The 7,469-nt window shown below is 38.8% G+C and overlaps 1 pseudogene; it reads right to left on the bottom strand.

Moving 5' to 3' along the window:
* The window catches only part of LOC145716418 (U6 snRNA-associated Sm-like protein LSm3 pseudogene), a 3,380-nt pseudogene extending 3,072 nt beyond the window's left edge, over window positions 1-308 (bottom strand).
* Window positions 309-7,469: the final 7,161 nt, after the last annotated feature.

The raw sequence follows: 7,469 nt of genomic DNA, 5'->3' as shown, positions 1-7,469 counted from the left end.
GGGGCAACTAGTACAACACCATCTCCCCGGACAAAAAGCATTGGAATATTCCGTTTTGTTGATTTATATATCTCTTCGTATGTTTCCTCATCAATTTCTATAGTAGTCACAGTTTCTTCCACATCTCCCAATATCATATTTAAATGCTGATCGTAAGCATGTAATCTGCCTCGAAGCTCTCTGTCATTTCTCATTTTCACATAAATTCGCTCATCCAGGCTGAGCCTGATGAGATCCAGGGGCTCTTCTACAGTGTTGGTAGTTTGTTGCTGATCCACGTCGACCGCCATGTTTCAAACCCTGCGCCCTTTCCCTCTAGGGTTTATTTTCTTTAAGCATTTGCTCTATAGGAATCTTACAGTCTTTCATTTAAAAAAAATTGTTAAAATGATGTCTTTTTACTATATTTTTTTTTAAGATTTTATTTATTTCCTTGACAGAGAGAGAGACAGTGAGAGAGGGAACACAAGCAGGGGGAGTGGGAGAGGGAGAAGCAGGCTTCCCGTGAGAGAGGAGCCCGATGCGGGGCTCCATCCCAGGACCCTGAGACCATGACCTGAGCCGAAAGCAGACACCTAACGACGGAGCCACCCAGGCACCCCTCTTTTTACTATTTTAATAATGAGTTCATTTAATGTTTTAAGACAAAATAAAAAAAGAAATGTATGATTCTGATCTGATTTTCAGACCATAGACCACACATCTGAGGAAGCCTGTAAAGAATTATTAAGCACAGGATCTATAAAATTAAACATATAAATTAATAACAAAAATATGTGATTTTCATTGGTAACATTAACTCTGGAATTTTCTTCCAAGAAAATGAACAAGTTGTAGTAGCTCCTTCTCCTAAAACTGGTCTTCAGAATACAAGCATTAGAAATTTTCCAGCTTGGATTTAATGTTAAGTTTTACTCGGTTAACTAGAAGTCTTCCTTCTTCATGCCAATTTTTCCAGGTGTTTTCAAGAGACCCTCTGAAGAGGTAATAAATTATGTGATCCATTTGTGGAAAATAATCCTATGCTTGAAGAAATTAATGAATCACTGACTTGTGACCATTACACATGACCCGAGGCTAAAGTTCAGTCCTTTCTTCTCAGCTCATTCTACTTCTTCAGCTGGTCAGGGGGTCCTCACATTTCTTGCTAGTAAGTTGTGAGATTCCCAGAACTATTAATGGATGCCCATTTTAACCGTGCCAAAACAAGTTGCCAGTTCATGTAGCTGTAAAATTATTGACCTGGAAGAGACCGATGAGATCACCTGAGCTGCTAATCCCTTGCCCGGAGGCATGACCCCCACTGAAATGAGGCTCCCTCAGCAAAATGTTTGTAGTTCTGGATAATACTAAAGAGAGAGAAGAAGGGAAAGAAAACACAGGTGACGGTATTGTAATGTGAAGAACCTGTTGATCTTCCCAGAACCAATGCTCCCCTGCACCTCCAGATCAGGGAGTGGCTGGTTGAACAAGATCTGAGAGTCGGAGAACCAGGAAGCTAAACTCAGGGATTCCTGATGCCTTGGCCCATAATCTGGGAAATGACTTCAGACCTTCCCTGTCTTGTAGCATGAAGTTCTGACCACAAAAGATAAATATTAATGGATTTACACAGTGTATGTGTTGGAAGAGTAGGTTCTATTTTCATTTTTTTAATACAATTTTTTTTTTTTTTTTTTTTTAGAGAGAAAGAGAGCAGGGGAGGGACAGAGGGAGAGGGAGAGAGAGAATCCCAAGCAGACTCCATGCCCAGCCCAGACACCTACATGGGACTCAATCTCATGACCCTGAGATCATGACATGAGCCGAAATCAAGAGTTGGATGCTTAACCCTCCTGAGCCACCCAGGTACCCCTTTAATACAACATTTTTAAGCAAAATCCCTAACAAAAGCCCAGCATGTAATAGAGGTCAGATTTGAAGTGGGCTAGTAGGACCAGAAGCCATACTTCTTTGTTCCTTCTTCCATCCTGCTCACAAGCCTCTGTGACAACTTGGACTCCACAGTGCACAGTTTGAAAACCACTCCTCACTTATACACACAAGGGAACTAATCTTTTTGTCAAAGATTACTTATTTGCAAAGCACAGAAACCTACTCAAAGTCGCTCAGGTAAAGGAGGAAAATATTGATAACGTAAAGGTGACACTGATATAACCCACAGGTAGAGGGGATGACTTACCCTTCTGGGCCCTAGAGCTGGTCCCACAAGCCAGGATCTAAGTGCCTCTGCTTGTTCCTTCCCTGCAGACAGATGTCACAATGACGTGAAGTTAAAAGTGGGTTCTTGCCTTTTGTCTCAAATTTGGCAACTAGGCCCACAGCTGAGAACCAAAAGCGCTAAGTAATTCTCCTCATTTCAGTGGACAAGCAGCTGTGGGGTCAGATGGGGTTTGCCGAGACGTTCTTTTCAGCAGAACCAGCCCTACAACCACTCAACACCTCATCGCCAATACCTCTAAGAGGACAGAAGGAGGGGTGAGGGTCTCCTTTGGTCTGGGAAGAGAAACTATGCACACATCTTACCTCACTTCACCCGAGCACAGAGTAAACTCTTCACCTTCTTTGCATCCTCAATGCACATGGACTTGGCTGGAAAAGACCTACAACAACCACACTGACTAGCCCTGCTTGACACGGATCATTAACAAATGTTATGTGAACTCTCAACGTTGCTCTCAACTCTCAACCTATGACCTTTATATATTTCCATAGGAAGTCTGTTTTTCCTATTGTTAAAACTGTATCACACCATCCCTCTGCTCCAACCAATAATAATCTCTCCTCCTACACTCCACTGGTACTTTTTTTTTTTTTTTTTTAGGAAATAGATGTACTCAGAAGAGAACTGTCTCATCTTCTTAGAAATCTATCTACCAATATACACACACCTCGTGCCTTTATCCTCTGCTTGTTAAAGCATTGTCCCTGTCCCTAAGGTCAACACTTCTGTTGCGGCGCCAAATCTCATCGCTTTTTCTACTCAAAGAACTTATAGACATCTTTCCTGTGTCATCAATTTACCTGTCTCCACTGTAGTATTCCCGTCAGGAAACAGTATTAAAAAACAAATAAATAAACTGGCTTGAACCAACGCCCCCCTCTAGTTCTTCACCCATTCCTCAGCAAACTTAAATTTCCTCAAAAAACTTGCCTATTTTGATAGTAATTTATCTATTCAGCTTTCTTTAGATTAATATTTGTATGGTATATATTTTCCCATCCTATGACTTGCAACTTTCTGTTTTCCCTTATTTTTAGGTGTGTGTTTTGAGAGCAATGCATATTTGCTGTTTTTTTATCCAGTCTGGTGACCTTTGCTTTTAATGATAGCATCTGCACCATATATATGTAACATAATTATTGAAACATTTGAACTTCTACCATTTTACTGTTTGCGCCCTATTACTTACCAGTTCTGTTCTAAATTTCTTTATTATATTACCTTCTTTCAGATTGAGATTATTAATTATTCCAGTTTCCCCCCTACAGCAGTTATACTTTTTTTTTTTTACTATTTTTAGAAGTTACACTGGAGTACAGCATCACTGACTTAGCAAAATCTAACATTAATTGGCACTTTTACTTCTTACTGTGCAATGTATGAAACTTAAACCTTTTTATCTTCATTTAACCCTCTCTTGACATTGTTGTTGTATATTTTAATTCTACATATATTTAGGCCCATCAAGAATTATAACTATTGTGTTATACAGTCATTTACATTTATACGCATTTACCCTGTTGGTTGGTCTTTATTCTTTCCTGCATCCCCTAGATTCCATCTGATTTCATTTTCCCATTACCTGAAAAAAAAAATCTTTAGTGTTCCTTCCAGGGCATAATGCATGCCTACTGGAAAAAAATTTTTTTTTCGTAAGGTGTTGGTCTGAAAATATCTTGATTACATCTTCATTATTGAAAGCTCTATTTTTAATGTTTAGAAATCTAGGTTGGAAATTTATTTTCTTTCAGAACTTTGTAGAAAGTTCCATTGTTCTCATGAAAGAAGGGAAATCTCATTCTAATTCTTGGTTCATGAGGTTCCTGTGGCTACTTTATGATTTTTTTCTTTTTGTCTCGGTTTTCAATACTTTTACTAAAATTAGGCTAAGTGTGGTTTTCCTTATAGTTATCCTAGTTAGGGTTGATAGTGCTTCTTGAAACTGTGGTTTGATATTCATCAACAGATTTGGAAAATTCTCAGTCAGTGTCTTTTCAAATATTGCTTTTGTCCCATTTTCTCTCTCCTCCGCTTCTTTCCGGGCTCCAGCCACTCATGCCAATGTTCTCACTATATCTCCTATTTCATAACCTTCTTGCATTCGTTTTTTCTCTATACTTTATTCTGGTAATCACTTTTACTTATCTCCTAGCTCACAAGTACTCTCTTCAACTCTGCCTAATCAGTTATTAAGTCCCTCCATTGAGTTTTGGGGTGTGTGGGTTTTTTTTAGTTTATTTATTTATTTATTTAAGTCATCTCTGTACCCAACATGGGGCTTGAACTCACAAACCTGAGATCAAGAGTCACATGCTCTTCTGACTGAGCCAGTAAGGCAGCCCCCACCCCACCCCCCCGCCCATCCATAGAGTTTTTCATTTCTGTTACCATGTACATTCAGTTTTAGAATTTCAGTTTGGTTTGTTTTCATGGCTTACAATTTTCTGTCAAATTTCCTAATCTGTCCTTAATCTCCTTGAGTGTAGTAAGAATCCTAAAGATAAGTTCATGATGCTCCTGTGAGTCTGTTTCTATTATTAGGGGTTTTCCCCACTTGGTTTTCACTCATGTCATTTTATCTCCTCATGTGACTGGTTATTTTATTGAGTGCAAGACACCATATATTAAGACATTGTGAAAATAATTTGAGGCCTTAAATGATATTATCTTACTCCAGAACAAATTTATGTTTCCTCTGGCAGGTAGTTAGGGACACTAACAATGTAAGATTTCCTTAATTCCATTTTAATAATTGAGTTTATTTGAAGCTGGGCTTCAGTTTCTGCCAGACTGGAATTACTTCTGATTCACATTTCTTCCATAGAGTTAGTTCTTTGGGATTTCAATGCAAAGCCTAGTGGATGATGACTACCTAGCTCTCTCCCTTGGCATACTCTGGATTACATATTTTGTCCAAATAATCTCTTGAGGCTGTTAAAAATCCTGTTGAGTTTCTCAACCTCTCAGCTACCTATTCTCCTAATAAAAAAATAGATTTTGGTGCTGAGTTTGTCTCTTTGGGCTTCTTTCTACTTCCAAAACTTATTTTTCTTCACCACTTTGTTAGCTATCCAATACCTTCAGGCAAATAGTTTTTATAATGAGCCTTGTTTTTCTAGTGGTTCTCAGGATTGGAACATATAACTTAGGCAAGCCTTACTGGAAGCAGAAGTCCCTAGAGAGAGTTTACTGTTTCTGTGTCCTCTTCTTCCATTTTCTGTCTTTTATTCTGAACAGCTTTATCCCTCACTATTCCACTGCATCCTCTCTTGCAAGATCACCAAGTGATCAAGTTTCAGTCCTCATCTCATTGGCTCACCTCATCTCAGTAACATTTGACAAGTTTGATGACTCTTTCTTTCTTGAAACATTTTCTTTACATGGCTTCTGAGCAACCATACTCTCTCTCCTACATGCTTTCTCTGTTGCCTTTGCTGGCTCCTCTTCTTTTTCCCATCATCTTGGTTAGCAAGGCTAACTCCTTGGCCAGATCTCTGTCTACACCCACAGTTTGGGTGATCTTCCTTCAACCTCATGGCCTTGTATAAAACATTGAAAGTATGTTGATGTGTCCCAAATTTATATTTTATTTCCAGCCTTGACCTTTCACCTGATCTCCAACTTATTACATCTAACTACCTTCTTGACAACTTTATTTGAACATCTAAAAAGCATCTCAAACATAAAATCCTAAAAGTAAAATCTTAAGGTCTTTCCTATCTCCACCAGTTACTCAAGACAGACACTCAGGAGATATTTTTAACCCTGCTCTTTACCTCACATTCCACAACCAATTTATCAGCAAATTCTACTGGCTCAACTATCACAATATATTCTGCATCCAGCTATGTCTCATTACTAAAATCATATTGGTCCAAGCCACGATAGTCATACTTGCTCTTTCCTCTTCCTGGAATTCTCTCCCTTTCCCATAATTAAGTCTTTTACATCATTACATCTATTTTGGTATGTCATCTCTTTAGAGCGACCTTCCCTGACAATCCTGTCTAACATATTTCTCTTTCCTTGCCACTCTCTCCTTTTCCTGGGCTTTATTTGTGTAGTTCTTCTTACTATCCAATGTTATATCTTTTATAGAAATACTTGTGTTTGGTCATCTGGTTTCCCCACTCATGAGAACAGAGACTGTGTCTTGTTCATGACAATATTCTCATGACCTGGAACAGAGCCTGGCTCATAGTAGAAGCTCAATAAATACTTGCTGAATGAACCAACAAATGAATGCATGAATAAGGAACACAGTTGTATTATCAATAAATGGTTGAGATGGTGGTATTTAGGAAATAAAAATTATTTAGATGAGTGGGCTCTCAAAGTATGGTCCATAGACCAATATTATCAGCATCACTTGGTTGCTTATTAAAACTGCAAATTCTGGGACACCCCCTCCAACCCCAGACCCACTGAGTCAGACACTGGAGGTGAAGAGAGCAATCCCTTCCAGAGATTCTGTTGCATAATCAGTTTGAGAACCCCTGGTTTCAGGGATAGGCCAAACCTGGCCCACTGCCTATTTTTATAAGTAAAGTTTTATTGAAACATAGTCACTCTCATATATTTATATACTGTCTAGGCTGTTTTTGCACTAAAACAGCAGTATTGAATGGTTGCAACAGAGACCTTATAGCCCAAAACACCTATAATATTTACTATCCGGCCCTTTGCAGAAAAAGTTTGATGACCTCCAGTATAGATTAGCACCTTAACTGTGTGATGATGGCCATGTAAACTCATATATTTATATATCTATCTCTTTCCCACCTAAATGCCACTGAAATTAAAGAAAATCTATGATTAAAGAAGGATCCATAACAGAAAACAAGAAAAGGTGGTATCAGTGAAGCAGAAAACTTAAGGAATTTCCAATTCACAAACAGCATTTTGGGGAGATTAGGGGGAAGCTGATGAGATCAGCTTAACAGAGAAACAAGTGGGAGAAGCTGCAACACAAGATTCAAATAAAAGCTATTCCAAAAGGAAGCAAAAGTTCTTAAGAAAACCCTGGGTGAGTTTTACACTCTAAGCTAACCAAACCAAATCAGTCCTGGAGAAATCACTGGATGAGTCATTAAAGGACCAATCAGAGAATCTGGCCAGTGACCCTTTCACCCAAAGATCGAAACAGCTGGCTGTAGACCTCATTTATAAACAAAGCTAAAAGACTTTGGGAAAGGCTCCTGGCTTCAGTGCTGGGGACTGACAAGCAGAGTCCGGCAAGACATCC

Source organism: Leptonychotes weddellii, chromosome 12 (assembly GCF_054177405.1).
Source record: "Leptonychotes weddellii isolate Sample4059 chromosome 12, ASM5417740v2, whole genome shotgun sequence".
Lineage (NCBI taxonomy): Eukaryota > Metazoa > Chordata > Mammalia > Carnivora > Phocidae > Leptonychotes > Leptonychotes weddellii.
Note: the sequence above shows the minus strand (reverse complement) of the source record. Positions and strands in the feature narration are given on the sequence as shown.